General features: G+C 36.9%; 1 protein-coding gene across 17 annotated transcripts in view; it reads right to left on the bottom strand.

Moving 5' to 3' along the window:
• Positions 1-17,513, bottom strand: part of R3HDM1 (R3H domain containing 1) — an 88,100-nt gene that overhangs the window by 65,052 nt on the left and 5,535 nt on the right. The window contains exon 1 of one of the 17 annotated variants that reach the window (XM_030487885.1): positions 1,012-1,526. The exons of the other annotated variants lie outside the window; for them this stretch is intronic. The gene's annotated coding sequence lies outside the window, so the exon portion shown is untranslated. Of the gene's footprint in view, positions 1-1,011; positions 1,527-17,513 lie in introns of those variants that run through there. 17 annotated transcript variants of the gene reach the window in all.

Here is a 17,513-nt window from a genome sequence, read left to right on the forward strand (position 1 = left end):
AACAGGCTTTTCTTTCCCTCTTACAACAAGAATCACTAACTTGATGAATTGCCATACCATTATAATCTCTCCCTGCATAAAGTAAAATAAAGATAAAACACACCAAAGCAAACAAGAGAAACACTACAAGGCATTCCATGACACACTATCAGTACTCTCACCTTTGAAATTTTTTTCATTGCTTCACAAAATACTACATCACATCAACAAGATGCATACATACATCACAGGTAGCTTAAAAATCTGTTGATTATAAACATCATGTAAAACAAATCAGCATTTAAAAACTGTCTACCTAGCAAACATTAACTCTTTAGCAGTGTATTTTTGCTCAGTTTATAAAAAAGCCATAGTAGTTCTGATGTTTGCTTTGATAGTGCAGAAACTTGAAAAGAATTTAAATTACCACTGATCTGCATGGAATCAAGTGTCATGGCTTTTAATAGCCACCCAGAATTACTTATTATCTCAACAAAAGATTTGGTCCACAATACAAAAGACAGTCATCAGCACCCTGCATAGGAAAAAACACTTTTATGTAGCCTACTGTAAATTATCTTGCTATTTTGATTCAGAACCTATTTTTCAGTTCAAAACTCACCTTTATAAAAAAAAAAATAATCTTCATTATAGTTCCTCATTAGAATGGAGATAACAGTAACACTTCAAGAAATACAACAGGTATCTCGTGCATTTTTGCCACCTATGGGAAACTGTCTTGTTCTAGCAGAGATATTTATAATGGTTTTCCAGTCCTAGCACAATTACAACATTCAGTAAATAAAAATTTGCAAGAATGCCATTATTAAACGAGATGGTATAAGAAAAAGTCTTTTTAAAGTCAACGTTTAAAGAAAGATGAGATTATGCTAATCTCTGTTAATTGCTTAGGCCTAAAAATGGCTTTTGTGGAAAAAAGGAAAACTGAATACAAACTGTAGTTTATCTACAGACATTTTATCTTTCTCCTTTCAGACAGTGCTTAAATACCCTATTTCAGAACTCACCTACCTGCATCACATTGGCATTTTGCTTCATTATGCCGTTACTGAAGACGTGCTTTCCATAATACCTCATACGAGGCTCTGCGTGTGCCCTTAGAGAGCGTACTGCGCAGACATGCTTAGCTGATCACTCAGCGTTCATAGGTCCCTGCTGAAGCAGTCTGTTGAGGCACTTGCTGAAGCCTCTGAGACGATAGAAAATCAACAGCTGGGTGCTGAGCTGTCAATGACACCCAGCCAGTCTCTACACACAGGCACCAAAATGCGCAGAGCCTATATTGAGCTCCTCATTAGCGATTCACAAGGAACTGATGCAAAAACGCTCTGAAGCTGTGAATGTGCTCTAAAATGGCTGTACAGATTTTAATCACTTTCGCCATTAACAGTCAGACTACTCTCAAAATGAAAGTTTATACCACCCTAAAAGAAATTTTGATGTAACACAGAAGTAGGACAAAACCATTTGTACTGTAAAGATTTCCTTTCTGTACTGTACTGATTTCCTTTCTAAACATTTCTATTTTTTCAGTTTGGCATTGTGAATACAACTTAAAAAAACATCAGCAAGTTAGTTCACAGTGCCAGCAGATAAATGCAGTTGTCATCGGCAGTACGAATACCATGATAATTTTCTGCACTGACACATAACCACTATCAGAACCCAAATAAGGAAGAAAAACACTTTGTGAGTTGAGGGGTATGAAAAAGAAAATAATCCAGTTATGCTAATTATCGTACTTCCACAATCAGTACCCAGACCAGAGGTCTGTAATTTTCTGGCTTGTGAGAAACTGCTATCACTACCCCATCTGTAACATTACCAGTGCCCAGTAGTACTACTGCAGAATAATAATCCCTCTTCTGTATTTCTCCAGTGACCACTCTGAAGAATTCTGCATAACAAGCCAGGCTGGAAGTCAAATGGAGCAGTATTTTTAACCTGGGGGCTCCAGAGAAGGGAGGTGCAATCTTGGGAAGCTATAATTCCTGACCAACAGGAAATCAGGATCCTGTATTTTTAAGTGACAAGGTTAAAAAAAAAATTAAATATACAGACAAGTATATATACATACACACACACACGATCACACATTTCTGTAATATAACAAGCATAGGAAATAATAAACAACAGAAACATCATTGGAGTATTTAGATATTCTTATAAACAATACATATATACACACATTTTTATGAAACAATATACATATAAATATGTTTTGGTACTGAGACTGCTGCAGTCTGAGACAGGTCTAAATCTTTCTACACTTACTCCTCTCTTCTGCTACCTCTGTGATTCATCTTTAAAGCCTCCACTCTTACTGGCTGCAAATGGCAGTGACATGCACTCCATGCATCTTGGCTGTCATCCCTGACCAGCAAGATCATACAATACTTAAAAAAACCCCAAAAACTAAACAAGTATGCCTTTTTCCTCTAGCTGATGACAACAGCTCTTGGAATACCTGTTCTTGTTCTTGTGCGTGGCAGGCTCAATGTAACTGCTACCTACCCCTCTTCGCTACTCAACAGTTATGTACACAAGCCAGCTATTCCTGTCATTCTACCCCAGGCTATGGCTACAGGTTTGCAGACAACAGTTCTTTTGATCGAGGTAACAGCGCACCATCTCACACCTGCAGCCCCACCAACACACCCAATAAGCTCCCAACAGATAAGTCTGTAAGGACTCTAAGAAAATACATACAAAAGGTACAGTTGGGAGGCCAGTGACATTTTTACAGAGGTTTTACCTCTTCTTTCCTCTGGTCGGCAATGGGAACATTATTTGTCACGGTAAACACTTCCTTAGCAGGATGTTAGAAAAGAAAATCCCCCCCCCTTTTTTTTTTTTTTTAAATCATATAAAGAATTCCATACAGGTGAACAACTGTGTGCACAAGCCATTCATAGCAGGGGCTGTACTTTGAATGCTGCCAAAGAGAATAGTTTTTAATTTTTGGACACATTATACAGATCACATCAATGTCAGAATAATCATTTAAGTAGTCTTCTTATAAGATACTTGGAAAACATGTGCATGTATGTAACTAATGTTATAGTCAGATCTGGTATTCACATGCATCAGAGCAGCGAACCTAGTAGTATTTTTTTTACTCAGTAAGATCAGCAACAAGGTGCAGCTAACCCCAAACAGGAAATAAAGCAGTACCCAAGGGAAAAAAGAGAACTACTGTTACATTCTGCACTGCCACTTAGAAAATTTTTGTTGATTTTCCTAAAGCTGATACCCCCACATATTCTAAAGAGTCATGAACATATTGAAATATACTTTTTGGCTTTTATTAGCTTCTGTATCTCCTATCCTGGAAACTGTCATCTTACAGGAAATGACATACTGGTCTGGGTTTACCTTCTCATCAGCAAAGCAAAACCTTCCCCCAATCACCAATTTATTGGTCTGCTCCAACTGATGGATTAAAAATGGGAACAACAATTATGTTCACCCCTTCCAATATCTAGAAGCTCATCCTTCAGCAGGAGCTTAAAAAAAAAAAAAAAAAAAAAAAAAAAAGTCTCCAGTGAATTCCATGAGGCACTTCAACATAACCCCCACCTTCTAGCTGTCCAGATTCTATTAGATAACATTCTTCCTTTCCAGGAGTTCACTGTTCCTCATTATTTCCAGTAGAAGAGAATCTCTAATACCTTTCCCTCCTGGAAAAGGTCAGACCACGTATCTAATTGAAAATTGCTATTAAAAACTTATAATAATAAAATGGAAAAAGGGAAGGTTATAAGCAAAGAACAAAGCAGCCTGGTATACACTACCATACCCAGCCTATGTGCACTAGCGCTACAGGCTCCTCTCATGACATCAAATGGAATAAACTTCATCTTAATACTTCTGAGTTTCCATTTCTGTAACAGGGCTCTATAAACCGTAATTTTGTTGACAACAATCGATAATTAAAAACAGACTCTTAGGAAAAAAAAAAAAGCAATATTTATATATTTGCGTTGTGTGCCCAGGGCCAATTAAGTCTGTTGTCTGCATCTTTAAAACTTCAGAATTTAACTTGATACGTTCATTTTTAATTTAAAGACATATCACAAAGCTATCAGTAAAACTTGACAATACAGTATTCAATTCATCTTTCTGCAGTAAGCTTTCACAAGCTGCACTCTTACTAGAAGGTGCTTCTTTTACATATGATGTTATGAATTCAAAAGGGGGAAAGAAGAAACACACTTTGTTTCTATAATTTTAGAATAGGTGAAGCAAAGCATTAACACCTACATTAAGTAAGTGCAAACTACAAAGATCTAGGATCTTTTCGACTCTGGGGTTGTAGCAAGAGTGGGTTTGAATCCTTTCTACTGAAGTTTGTACAAGCTGTTGTAATTCACTCTCCTTCCCATGAGGTTATCTTCTTCCCTTCAGTTGCTCCTGTTCCTATAGAATGGTGCAGAAAGGTGCAGGTTTTAGTGGTGGTTTTCATTAAAGTGAGAAATAGGAAACGACTGATGAAATGAGGGGAAGGAAAAAAAAATAAATTTAAAAATAAAGGCAATCTAACAATCTAAGGTGGAAGATCCCAAAATGTGCATCTAGTTATTATAAGTACCATTAGACAATCTTTCAATCCCTTCTCAAGAAGGCTTCTCTACACTGCAACTACAAGAAAACCATCAATTCCTACAACAACCGTTTTCCTTAAGAGATGAGAAATAATTTTTAGCTTAATATTAAAATAGTCTCCAGGGCTTCTGCACTTAATATTAAATAGGAAAAGAGGATTTTGACAGGAAACAATGCCTGAAATATTGCTGCCAGGAAATGTATTGTATAAATGCTCCTTTGATGTTGTGTCTACAGTTCTATGAATGCCTTTATACAGAGATTATGCCAAACGCAACTATGTGTAAATGAACAAAGAAATAACATGTTAACATATATGAAAAAGGAAAATAATTTGAATACTGTAAAAATAATGCCTTAACATTTATCTTAAATGAGACCAGACACAGAATTAATATGCCTAAGGTAAGTAAAAACTTGTATCCCAGAAAGAGCAGTTGGAGCACTTAGGGTTGGTTTACAATAGCATTAGCAACCCTGTCTTAGCTGATTTTCAACTTGGAACATGCATAAATTCTCTCTCTCTTATCAAACACACCCAATACCTTTGCTAGAATACTATCTAATAGAATAGGCATTATAAGTTCAGAAACAGATACGCAAATATAAAGTTTCAATTCCATTTAAATTTCAAAGCAATACCACATATCAGACATACAAGACAGATATTCAAAATATAAATGAAAACCAGTCTAGAAACCAATCACATGCTTGCTAAAGGAGGAAGGATTCTAGACTTGAGAAAAAAGTGAAAGATAGGAAACAGCCACAATGACTCCAAAATCATTCTCCTGATAAAACAATATCCTCTATGACAGTTGTAGTAGAACTTCAATACAACTAAGTGATTGCAGAAATTAATAATTTCACAGTCTTTTCACTCATAACAGGATTACACAACTCGGTAAGTGGCTGAAGTGCACCATCAAGTGCCCCCAAACCAGTCTGTGACTCACAGAGTAGTGGAGACCGGACTGTCCTAAATTAAATTTTCTTTAAAACTGGGAGTATGGACACAGACAAAAATCCAAACTGATTAAAAAAGAAAAAAAGTATCATGCTCTGTTACATAGGATATACTTGGGAAGCAGGTGTTACTGGTTATACTATATCAAATCACTTGAGGAACAAGGGCCCTATATTCCCCACAAACAACTTGCAGTAACATTTACAGGCCTGTACATTTTCAGAGCAGAAAAGGCAGGACATAGCCTCCTGGAGAAGGAAGCACGCAGTTAACAAAGTGAAACGTTCTAACTAACAACAGCCTTTCCCTTTAGAGGAAAGAACAGAGGAAGAGAAAGAAATTTAGTTCTTTGAAGACTCAAAGAGCAAGCTAAAAAGCAAGCCTCTGGACCAAAAGACATTTAAAAAAAAACCTGAGAAGCAAAAAGCTTAAAAAGGCTAGAATGGGATACCTTGAAGTAAACTACTTATCACAATTCCAAAATGAGGTTTATCTATAAACCTAATGGAACTAGAGCAGCTTTTCTCAGTTACATGAGAAAGAGAGACACTTAGCAGTGTAACATTTGGCCCTTCTACATGAACTTTGCAGAAGTACCATACGAAGCCATCTTTGGATCACACCGAGCTTCATCTGCTTGACTGATTCTGAATTTGTCTCTTCTGAACTGTTAATGTCTTAAAGATGTTTCTGTTCAATCAAATGTTTATCTCTGCCTTTAAGAGAAATTATATAACTGGTCGTGAATGCCTATTCTGCATTTAGCTCATATAATCTCCCTATAAAAACCCCTCACTTCCAAGAAAGCACTTCAATTTCATTACTGTGCACCATAAACACAGTTTAGGCAGTACAGCAATGAAGCTAGAATAAACATCTTTCCCTGGTGACTTTATTTTTAGTCCAAGAAGTGAAATATATCCTCATTCTTACCAGTATAAATGAAACAATTTTACTACTGTTTAGAAACTAGTCATCAATTAGCTATAGTTACTAGACAATGACCAAGTGTTGTCCACGTCTAAATACAGTAGACTAAGCTAAAGCCCAAAATTTAAACAACCCCAAAATACTGACTGAGGAAAACTAGCCTTAAAAGACTTAAGTGCAATTACATTTCAAATGCCTTCTGCACAATGCATATCAAATGAGCAAGCATCTGCCTGATAGGTCCATTTATAGGACTGATTGTTGAAAGACTAATTTATTGTTACTTTAAAAGTCTAGAGTAACAGCATAAAAACAAGCTGAAAAAAATACCTCTAGCATTCACACAATTAAAGATCAAAAATCTCTTTACACATACTCATTATAATAATCTACTAGAAAAATATCAAATATATCTCTGGATAGAAGTAAACTTTTGGTGTTACATGGAGTACTCTCAATTATTTAGAATTTCAGTAAAATTCACATGACCAGGTTTTCAAAGAAAAAAACCCACACAACACCCCCCCTCCCCCCAAAAAAAAACAACCCCCACCAAAAAACAAACAACCCCCACCACCACAACCAAAAAAACCCACAAAAAACCAACCCAACCAAAAAACCTGGCATTGCTCAAAGTCAATGTTAAGTGCTGCTAAGAATGTGGAAGGTATGCTTTGGGGACCAAGTAAAGAAGGTAAAGAAGCAACTGTTACACTCTGTCCAGTTCTTCCCCTCTTGAACCAGGCAACTCAAACCTCTTGTTTTTTCAAGAAGTGATGAAGAGTTTGCAGACTTTGCAGCAAGTTCTAGAAAAAGATGGTCCTCCTGTTACTGAGGTAGTCATTCACTTCATTATGGTCCTTAAAATAATGCTTAGTCAAGCAAAGCAAACCCCAAACCACAAACCAACCCCAAACCTTTTTCTTTTCCTCTAGAAAGCACATTAGAACACATTTAAAAGGCCATGTCTCGTTTTCTACGAGGTAGGTAATTGTGTTACACAAGAAGGGAGGGATGGGGGGGAAGACTACCAGTAGAAGCTCTAGCCTATCTCCATAATCTGGAATAAAAACCATTCGGATTATATTCAGCCACAGATTGATTTTTGAGATCTAGAGAAAACATTGCTGATTAATAAACTAAACAAAATATGGCTTCTGCAGTTTAAGCAAACAATTCAGAAATGCTCATGCTAAACAAAGGAGTGAATATATCACAAAGCCAGACTTCAGATCAATTACTTAGTTTTGTCAGACATTTTATCGCTGTAGTCTCTGCCCTTCCATCCCAGTTGTTTCTATTAGTGAATGTTCCCATTCACTGTTACTTCTAAAAAATGGGTCTATAACCTTTTTAAGACTTCCACGTTTTCTCCACAACCAACCTGTCTAACCTACTTCATTGGTAATAAAAGAAAAAAAAGGAATTGTAAATTTAGTCTCAAGATGATGAATTCATGCAAACCTAATGAAAACACTATGTCTAGTTTTGCATTATCTTGATACTATCTTTTTCCTCAACTGTAGTTTAAATTCAGACTGTTCTAGACATTTTTTATATTTTTTTATAGTCTCATCCAAATGCCAGGCAGAAAATTAATCTACTCACTTGCAGCTTGGAGTCTAAGGTCATCCTAACTGCCTGAAAGCAAGAAAAATGCAATACACTCACAGCCACATGAGGTTCATTGTGTTTGGGTTTTGTTGGGTTTTTTGTTTTGTTTTTTTTTTTTTTTTTTTTTTTACTGAGAAGCAACAGTCTGAACAAGAAATAGCATCTCTGATAAATTTCCTCTGGGCTTCCCCATGAGTGACCCAGAGTAAGTGGACTGACAATGGGCCAGGTATATGAAGGTCCCAGATGCTGAACAGAACATTTAACAACCACAGTACCTGCTTTAAGTACCAACATTTGGAAAAAAGTTGTGTCATATCACTGAATGTATTTTTCCATTTTTCTCCCTTCCCCCTCCGCCCCCCCCAACAAAACCTGGTCTCCATAAGGTATGTGATATGCAAATGATCATTCTTTAGAAAGTACTGATTTTGAAAACATGCTGTCCAAAATCCATGAGCTGTTCATAAAGCTGTCACATTAGGCAGGAGAAAAGAATGTTAAGGGGTTCAAAATCAACTTCTTTAGTTAAAGACACTATCAAGCAACCAATGCTAAGCTTTTGACTTTTTGCTGGAATAGACACAATGACCAGTAGTTTTACGACCACAGAAATGAGAATAGAGAATGATAAGAAACTTTATATTAAGCCAGGGTTATTTTCTATGAAGGGACAGTTGAGAGAGAAGTTCCCAAACCATAATGCCTACCCCCAAAATAACAAAAACCCAAACAATAAATCTCTCTCACGCTTGTAAAATTCCACATTTGGGCAGCACAACAAATTGTGTTATCATCCTAAAGAATTCTAAACAACTACGAACATGGGAACAGGGCTTCAGTGCGAGGTACCTAAAGGCAAGACTAGACAGGAGAGACTTCAGCTAGAATCATAATGAACAATTTAGCTGTAATCCCATGTCTCACTTTTTTCAGTTGTTACTTGTCCTTACCCCCAATTTAACATTTACTATGTTGCTAGTTACCAGGTGCCTAGATTAAAGACACTTAAGATGACTATGAGCCAAACCCAGACAGTTCTTGAAAATAACAGTATTACTCCAGCCTTCTGGGAAGCCTGTGATTTGTCAAAAGTCCTTTTGTTCCATGTTCTATCTTTGTAGCTCCATATACTCTTAAAACATTGCAAACTGGTAGTAATGGCTGCCAGCATGCTTTCATGTCATGAAGCAGGCACAAAGAAAATCCCTAAGAAATCACAAAACTTCTCATCAATTCCAATCATCAAGTACTTCACAGGCAAAAGACTAAGGAATGCATTAGAGTAAACCAAGCGAGTCATAACAGCATTTTTCTAGACTGAGGTTTGACTACAGCTTGTTAACTTTGGAGAAGTCTTTATTACTCTCCAGAACTCAGAATCTGAAAATCAGAAGGTCAAGACAACAGTTACATGTTTCACCAGAGCAGGTATGTGTTACCTTCCACCCATACAGAAAGGAATGAGAGCAACTGTAAGCTTGAACCAAACAAATGACAATACAACATGGAAGAAGGACCTGAACCACATAGAAAAGGGGCTAGGGAAAGGATTGCAGCTTTTCTCTCACTTCACAACAATGGACAAGATTTGAGAAGTTGGATATTTTTAATGTTGTTTTTCCAACTTATCTTCTCTTGAAAAAAATAAATACAGACTACCAGCTTTATTCCTCAATTTTGTTCCACAAGTAAACAGTGTTGGTATATTTTGTGAGATAAATATGTTCAGCCTAAAACAGTGAGAGCTTAAGTTGTGAGAGACTTTTGTTTGCTGTGGCATTAGCTGTTTCAAGGACTTTGTTAAAACCACCCCTACTCCTGCCCCAAATTTGGTTAGTGTCAACTTTGTAAGCAAAAATAAAGATCTTTTTGAATCCCTGAGTGTTTAAGGTTAAACAAGATCTGACTTATGTAAAAGTCAAAAGAGAAGGCAGAAAGGAAGGAGAAAAGAGACAGGTAGCAGAGAAAGAGAGGGACCCTAAGAACACCAGGATTCGACATGCGATTTTTATTTCTTTGCATATCCATATAGCAAAGCATCTCTACTCAGATAATATCATGACATTATCAGATCCTAAAGGGACTTTGAGGAAAACTAGCATCATATTTAAGATCTATGACTAGTTTAAAACAAAGAAAAAAAAAAAAAGAAAAAATCAGAGAGAATAATTTTCAATTAATGTCACATAAAAGGAGATTTTTATGTTCTTAAACAACTAGGGCTGGGACCTAGAGTTGCCCCTTGAGATGCACCCTGCAATAATACAGACTGGATAGTGGGCTTTGCTAGATAAACAAAAGCTTTTTCATAGATACAACACTAATTTTTAGAATGTTGCTAGGGCAACAGCAGACTGTAACAAGAATTTCTGAATAATGAGCAGGTGGCAATATAGGAAGATCTTAGACTCCTGACTGAATTATTCATACATACTCCTGAATAATGAGATTTATAAGAGCAATAGCCTTATTCCATCACCACAAATAGAAATACTATATACCTTGTCTAGAATATTTATTAAAGTTTTAAATGAGCATCTCTTGTTTTAACATGATGTGTAAGGCAAGATAACGAGTCTGAACAGGAAAGGCCCCCAGCTCTAGCATAAAGAGACATAAGCAGTTATTTTGCATAAAATACTGCTACACAATCTAAAAGAGTATTTTTTCTAAGCCAAAGCTAAACCTAATTTTCTCTCTAAGATTCTCCTTATACTGATTCAACAATAATTCTGGAGGGACAAGAACAAATCTTGGCAATTACAAAGTAAGGACCAGACTAACTGAGAAGAACTGGATACACTTAATCCATCATGTACATCCAGAGCAGGAATTTTGCCACATAAAAAAATGCTACAGGCGGAAGACCTATGCACAGTTCAGAGGTAGTCTGTTATTGCACCCAAAAAGCAATGGCAGCAAGACTTGGCAAGATTTTTGTTAATTTAACACTTTCAACTCTGATAAGTCAATACACTACTAAAACTTCAGAACTAACATAAATTCCTTCATTTGGCTTTCCAACAAAGTCTCTGATCAGTTGGTCAGCAATGATTTGACTATCTGGACAAGGCCAGATTAACATTTCTCTTTTGCTGAATATGACAGAAAATAACTACTTTAACTTATTCTAGGACTGAACTGTTCCTCCCTGTGACTCTATTGAGAAGCTGTAGTGAGATGTGCAAAAAAATCTACCATAAACAAACAAAACCACACAAACAAAAAACCACCACAAACCCCCCCCCAACACACAAAACCAAAACATAAAACACCCCAAACAAGCCTACCCCACCTTTTGATGCTTTCTGTCACAGATTTCAGATCTCTGTTTTAAACACCAATAGCAAAATATGTAGTTATTTTAAGTAAAGTTTGCTATTTCTGGAGATTCATGTAGTCTGTGTATTGAGATTTAACTTCACATTCCACAAGATGACTGTGTATTTTGTTTGCAACTGCAAGCTACAAAGCTGACATCAAAAAAAGTTGCAAAATCACAGTGAAAACTGGATAATGTAATAATCTGGTATTGTTTTGATAAATACTATTCAATTCTCCATGAAGTCACTCACTACAAGACAGACACTGAGGTGCTAGAGTGCATCCAGAGAAGGGCAATGAAGCTGGGGAAGGGTCTAGAGCTCAAGTCTTATGGGGAACCCCTGAGGGAACTGGGGTTCTTTAGCAGAGGAGGCTCAGAAGAGACCTCATTGTTCCCTGCAACTACCTGAAAGGAGGTTGTAGTGAGGTGGGGGTCAGTCTCTTCTCCCAAGTAAGAAGCAACAGGACAAGAGGAAATGGCCTCAAGTTTGCCAGGGGAGGTTTAGATTGGCTATTAGGAAAAATTTCTTCCCCAAAAGAGTTGTCAAGCATTGGAACAGGCTGCCCAGGGAAGTGGTGGAGTCACCATCCCCGGAGGTATTTAAAATACGTGTAGATGTAGTGATAACAGACATGGTTTAGTGGTGGACTTGGCAGTGCTAGGCTAGCAGCTGGACTTGATCCTAAAGGTCCTTTCCAACCTAAATGATTCTATGATTTACTAAGTGCAATCGTTTCAGTTTAGCCAATTTTCAATTTACGTGCATTAATTTCAGGACAAGCCCTGGCACAAGTTACACATTCAATTGTCTTGTCATCATGTGTGACAGTTGTATAGATCTGAACACCCCCCCCCCCAGTTTTTAAACTGAAGTTAATCCAGTGAAATCTCACAACAGTAAGTTGACATCTGGTCACATTCTACCAACAAAGCCTTCCATGTCAGCAAAGCTTCTTGAATTAGGTTATTACTAAACCAGTTTTCTGTGGAATACACAATTCAAGAATGTTAGTGGAGACAGTCTAACTTGCATAAGATTAAAGGATCTGATTCTTGCAGCTAATCTTCCTCCATTGTTTATAAATGAGCTACTGTCCTCTGCAGCAGCTTCAGTCTAAATGGGCTTAAGATCCAGTGCTGAGCAGTTCCCTGCATTGCAGCTGAATCTTGCAAATTCCTTTGTTCAACTTTCTGGTCCGAGGGAGGTCAGGAGACAATTGCCTCGCTAATAGGAGGGCCTCATCAAACAGCTGTGTAAGCATGATTTTATACCTCTAAACTGAAAATCCTGCTAACAAAGGAAGTAGAGTAAAATCAGCTCTTGCTACTTCCTAATGAACACTTCTGAAACCACATGTAAGAAGAACAGCAGCTTAATTGTCTGGGCCCAAGAAGAATGGAGAGCCGATTCTGAAAAAACCCACAAAGGGGGTGTTCTGCCACCTTGGTCCTCATACCTTTCGAAGATATTTCATTTTCTTGAGTATGGGGTTCAGTCAAGGAAGCAATGCTAACATTTGCATTTGGTACAATTTGGTATTTTGGTACAATTACTGAAACAAGAGGCTACGTATTAAGCTTACCACTGTATCTCTCTTTAGAGGGAAGGAAGAAAAAGTAAATTTAATGAAGACAAGGTTTATACCATGATGGATTTTTTTAAAAAAAGAGTATGAGCATAGGACAAATATTGCCACCAATAACTTTATATTCTGGAAGGATCCCTGTAACTGTTACACTTGAAAGTTTAGATGAGCAACCAATACACTGCATTAGAACTTACTGATTTTAAATGTTTTCTGGAAAACTAGTTTAGAGACAAGTTTAAAACCATGCGGAAAATGAAAAATAAGCACCATTGTTTTCTTCAAAAATATCTCAAAGATTGCATGACCAAGCCATTGCAAATTTGACAGGAGAAAAAACAACACACCCTCAAAATGCAAATACCAAATGCACCTTTCCCTACCTGAACACAGGCATACACACCCAAGTTTGGGGGCAGAAAGTTTTTGAAAGCTTAAAAGAACAGGAAAGAAAATCTTGCTGAAAATCCTATTTTTCACATGTTAAGGGTGTTTACTTACAACCTGCATTATGCTTTGCCTAACACACTTAGGAAGTCTGACCAAAGCAGGTCAGCACTACAGTCATTCTCTGATACCAAACATGGGATGAGGAAAGGAGCAAACTTTAATGCTGCTCTTCCACTGAGTAAGTCAATCCTTAAGAATCTTATTCATATAGAGAGAATATTCAAGCAAAGTATTATTAATAATTAATAGAATAGCTATTAATAATTATTAGAATCCTACATTTCCATGACCAAAAGGCTTTACTTTATAGCCAATCCAGAATAGGGACTTTGATATAGCCTCACGCTACAGCAATCCAGGACTTGAGGATAATCAGACTGTCTTCGTTATATATCATTTCCATATACAGATATACAATACACAGATACAATAATATATATGAAAGATATCGACAAATTTTATGTAGTATTTGACAATGTTAAGTGTGTAGATTACTTCAAGAATCTTCTCTAAAATACCTATGGAACTTGCCTTCACTACAGATTCCCTAAGACAGAGGGAAAAGCAGCTGGGAAGGGAAGAGAACCCTTTAAAATGAATAACCACAAACATAGCTAGATGAACGAATGTAGAGGAAGCGAACAACTCACCCACAAAAACAACACAAACAAACAAACAAACAGAAAAAACCCCAACAGGCCAAAACAGACTGAACAACCAAAAGGTAAGCCTTAGAAGTCAGAAGCACAAGTTACCAGTCTGAGACAGAACTTGCTACCAAAATGTTCATTATCCATACAAATAGAAAAAGAACAAGAACACAAAAAAACAACTATAGCACATCTGAAATTGAATTTGAAAGAGTATATTCAAAGGAAAACCAAAATTCACAACATAAATGCTGAAGACAGCATACCCACTAAATACAAAAAATTAGAAAAACTATCTCACAAGATCTGAAGCCCCAAAGCAGAGATTTTCCTGCGACAGTACAAAATACATTTGATGTTAGAATGACAAGCACAGAACTAAACATAGGGAAAAAATAACAGTATGCCTGGCTTTTGAACAACTTTTAAAGGAAAGAATGAATCAAAGACACCAAAGTCAATGGAAAATGAACTGACAGGAAAACATGTGTAACAGATTGTTCCAAACAGCTCTGTTTAATAGAGTAGTATTTCTTCGGCATTGATGAAGTAGAAACAATTAAGATAAACAACAATTATTTTAATACTTAGAAGGCTTACTAACAAAAGGTATTATAACTAGGAGTAGATTAAGAGTAGACAAATGGGTAAAGCAGTGCGGGCAAAATGGGCAAGTGAGTTAGCAATGGAGCTTTGTTTCATTTCAGTCCTACTACATGAGACATAATGCTAATGTCTTCAGATCCAAATGTAGAGAGTACCACCAGCGGAAGGAAAAAAGGATCATAAGGATACTGATAACAGTACTGATTGTTACCAATGACAGAAATTCTTGAACCAAGTAGTCATCCAGTAGAAGCAAGATGGAAGATAAATAATCAACCCTAAGTTGAGTATTAATTGTGACTAAACCCAGAATGCAATGTAGCCTTGAGAAAGGTAAATGCAGTAAGATGTACCTACCATTCAAGTTATTCTCAGAAAAGCTACAGAAGTACAAATGCCCTCGTGAGATCTTACAGGGAAGATGGTACTTGCACTTGTACAGAAAACATCATTCTAAAAACAAGGTAGCTGAAGAAGAGACTGAAAAAGACATTTAGCTTAGTCAAAACACAGACTGAACAGGACAGGTCTTTATTAGACGGCACATGTGACTGCAGCAGGCAACAGCTGGGTAGAAGAGCTACCTAAGCTAGAGGAAAATGTTGCCACAAAGCCTTGTAAGTCTGCCACAGTCAGGCAGGCTGGAGGCCAGCAGACATCACAGAACCAGAATTTACAACTGATATTCAGCAGAAAAGAAATTTAATTAGCATGAAGATAAAGTTTGACACAGTTATGAAAGGATTATTTCCTGTAATAAGAAGGGACTGGATTAAATGAGAGTCTCTCAATCTTCAGGCACATTCACGCAGTGCACAGTGCATAAAGTTGCCTACTTGTCCAGAAACATTCCATTATTTTACTGATAATTACTTCTATTTAATACCAAAGTACCTGGATGACCTACAGTCAGTGGGAACCAACTGAAATTTTTTTGTTCATACAACTTTACTTTCCATTAGCCTCATAATGGTCAGCAAGAATTTTTCCTTAAAATTAAAAGAAACTGGACAAAGCCTGCTTACTTGTAATTTATTTCTAAAAATTTCACAGAATAGTTATAAAATCAATTTTATATCCTTCAACACTTTCTACAGAAGTCTATCTTACTTCCATAGCATCAAACATGTGAGAGAATCCATCTTCCTTATAGTGGTCATGCCTACATTTACTCTCTATATATAGTACATGGGCAGTCTAAATTCAAACATAGTTTAGAAGTTTTAGAATCAGTGCCATTATAACCATGTTAACTGCAGCATATGTGGACATGAATAAAATACGGACACAGAAAACAACAACTGAGACTGCAAACATGAGAGCTCCAAAGTTAATAAGTTATGAGCAGTATTAAAGCTGAATTCCTGTTAACTTAATGCATGAGGACTTTCTTGTCATATCAAGACCTAGTCAGCTGACCGGATACAGACAGCTAGTGTGGGCAGATATGACACAGAGCTACAGAAGACACTGCTGTCTCCCCATGCTGCTCCAAGAAGGCAAGATACTTAGCCGGACAACAAAGAACCCCATCAGATCACTCTGATGTCAGTCAAGCAACAGGCTTTAGAATTGTCACCACTATTCTAAAACATGCCTGAATTCACACATTGTCTGATCAGAGCTGAAAAATCCTTTCAAATGTCTCCCACCCCCAATTTTTCCACATTAAAAATGGGCTAAACTGTTTCCTGCTTAAAACCAGCCCATATTTCGTTGCATATTAGAAGACAGGACAAGAAAAGGAGATACTGAGAGAATACATACATATTTACATTTCTTGACCTTTATGGAACATGGTAATTTAAAGCCTTCCCACTACTATGCACTGAGGAAGACAGACATATAAATCCAGTTTCTAACATTGTCCAATATTTCAACAGAAAAGGCCAGATAAAAAGCTGATTGCATTCTGAGCTGGGAAAGCTTTCACTACTATTTTGATACATAAGCCTTAAGAAGGACTGTTGCTCTCTGTGCTTTTCAAATCAAACTTTGCAGTGCCAGTAAAGACAAGACTAAGTAGCAACTAATGGGATGTCACCACACCTAATGATGAACAGCCAACTGTTGGAATATCACACATCGCAATAATTGGGTTAGCCCAGTATTGTCATTTATTCTGTTCATATTACTGTTGTAAGAATTTAGTCTAAAGGTACCATTTAGAGCTTAGAAATCTTAGCTAAAATATGGTATTACTTATTACACTGGATGAAGGCTCTTCAGCATTTTAATCATTACTACCTAAGCTCAGTCTGGCTCAGTTGCTTCTCCTAGTAACAAGAACATCCACATAAATCCAGGTGTTCCTCTCCAGAGCCATTATTTGACAACAGAGAGGGAAACAGGACCTGTGTGGCATTACCACACAAAGCATTAGGATGAAAATAATAACATTTTTATAAGTTAACAAAACAGTTTGTATGAAAGATTCATATCCATTTACTAGACCACAAGTCTAACCAGAAGGCATTAGTATTCCTGTGGCAGCCTCCATAAAGTCACCTAAGCTTTGCATGCCTTCTCCCCCCTCCCAATCCACACCACAAGGATGACACCTCAGAGCAGTACTGGTACTGGCTCGTGGTACAGCTTTAAACCCTTGAAAGAGTAGTTTATTTTCCATGACAATAATGCGATGTACAACAAAACACGTGCCTAGAATCCTTTCTAGAGATTATTTGCAATGAAAATGCATTAAAAACGACTTTGATGTGCTTAAAGCAAAAAAGAAACCACAACACCTAACCTAGGAGACTAATCACTTGTAATCT

Source organism: Strigops habroptila, chromosome 5 (genome assembly GCF_004027225.2).
Source record: "Strigops habroptila isolate Jane chromosome 5, bStrHab1.2.pri, whole genome shotgun sequence".
Taxonomy (NCBI): domain Eukaryota; kingdom Metazoa; phylum Chordata; class Aves; order Psittaciformes; family Psittacidae; genus Strigops; species Strigops habroptila.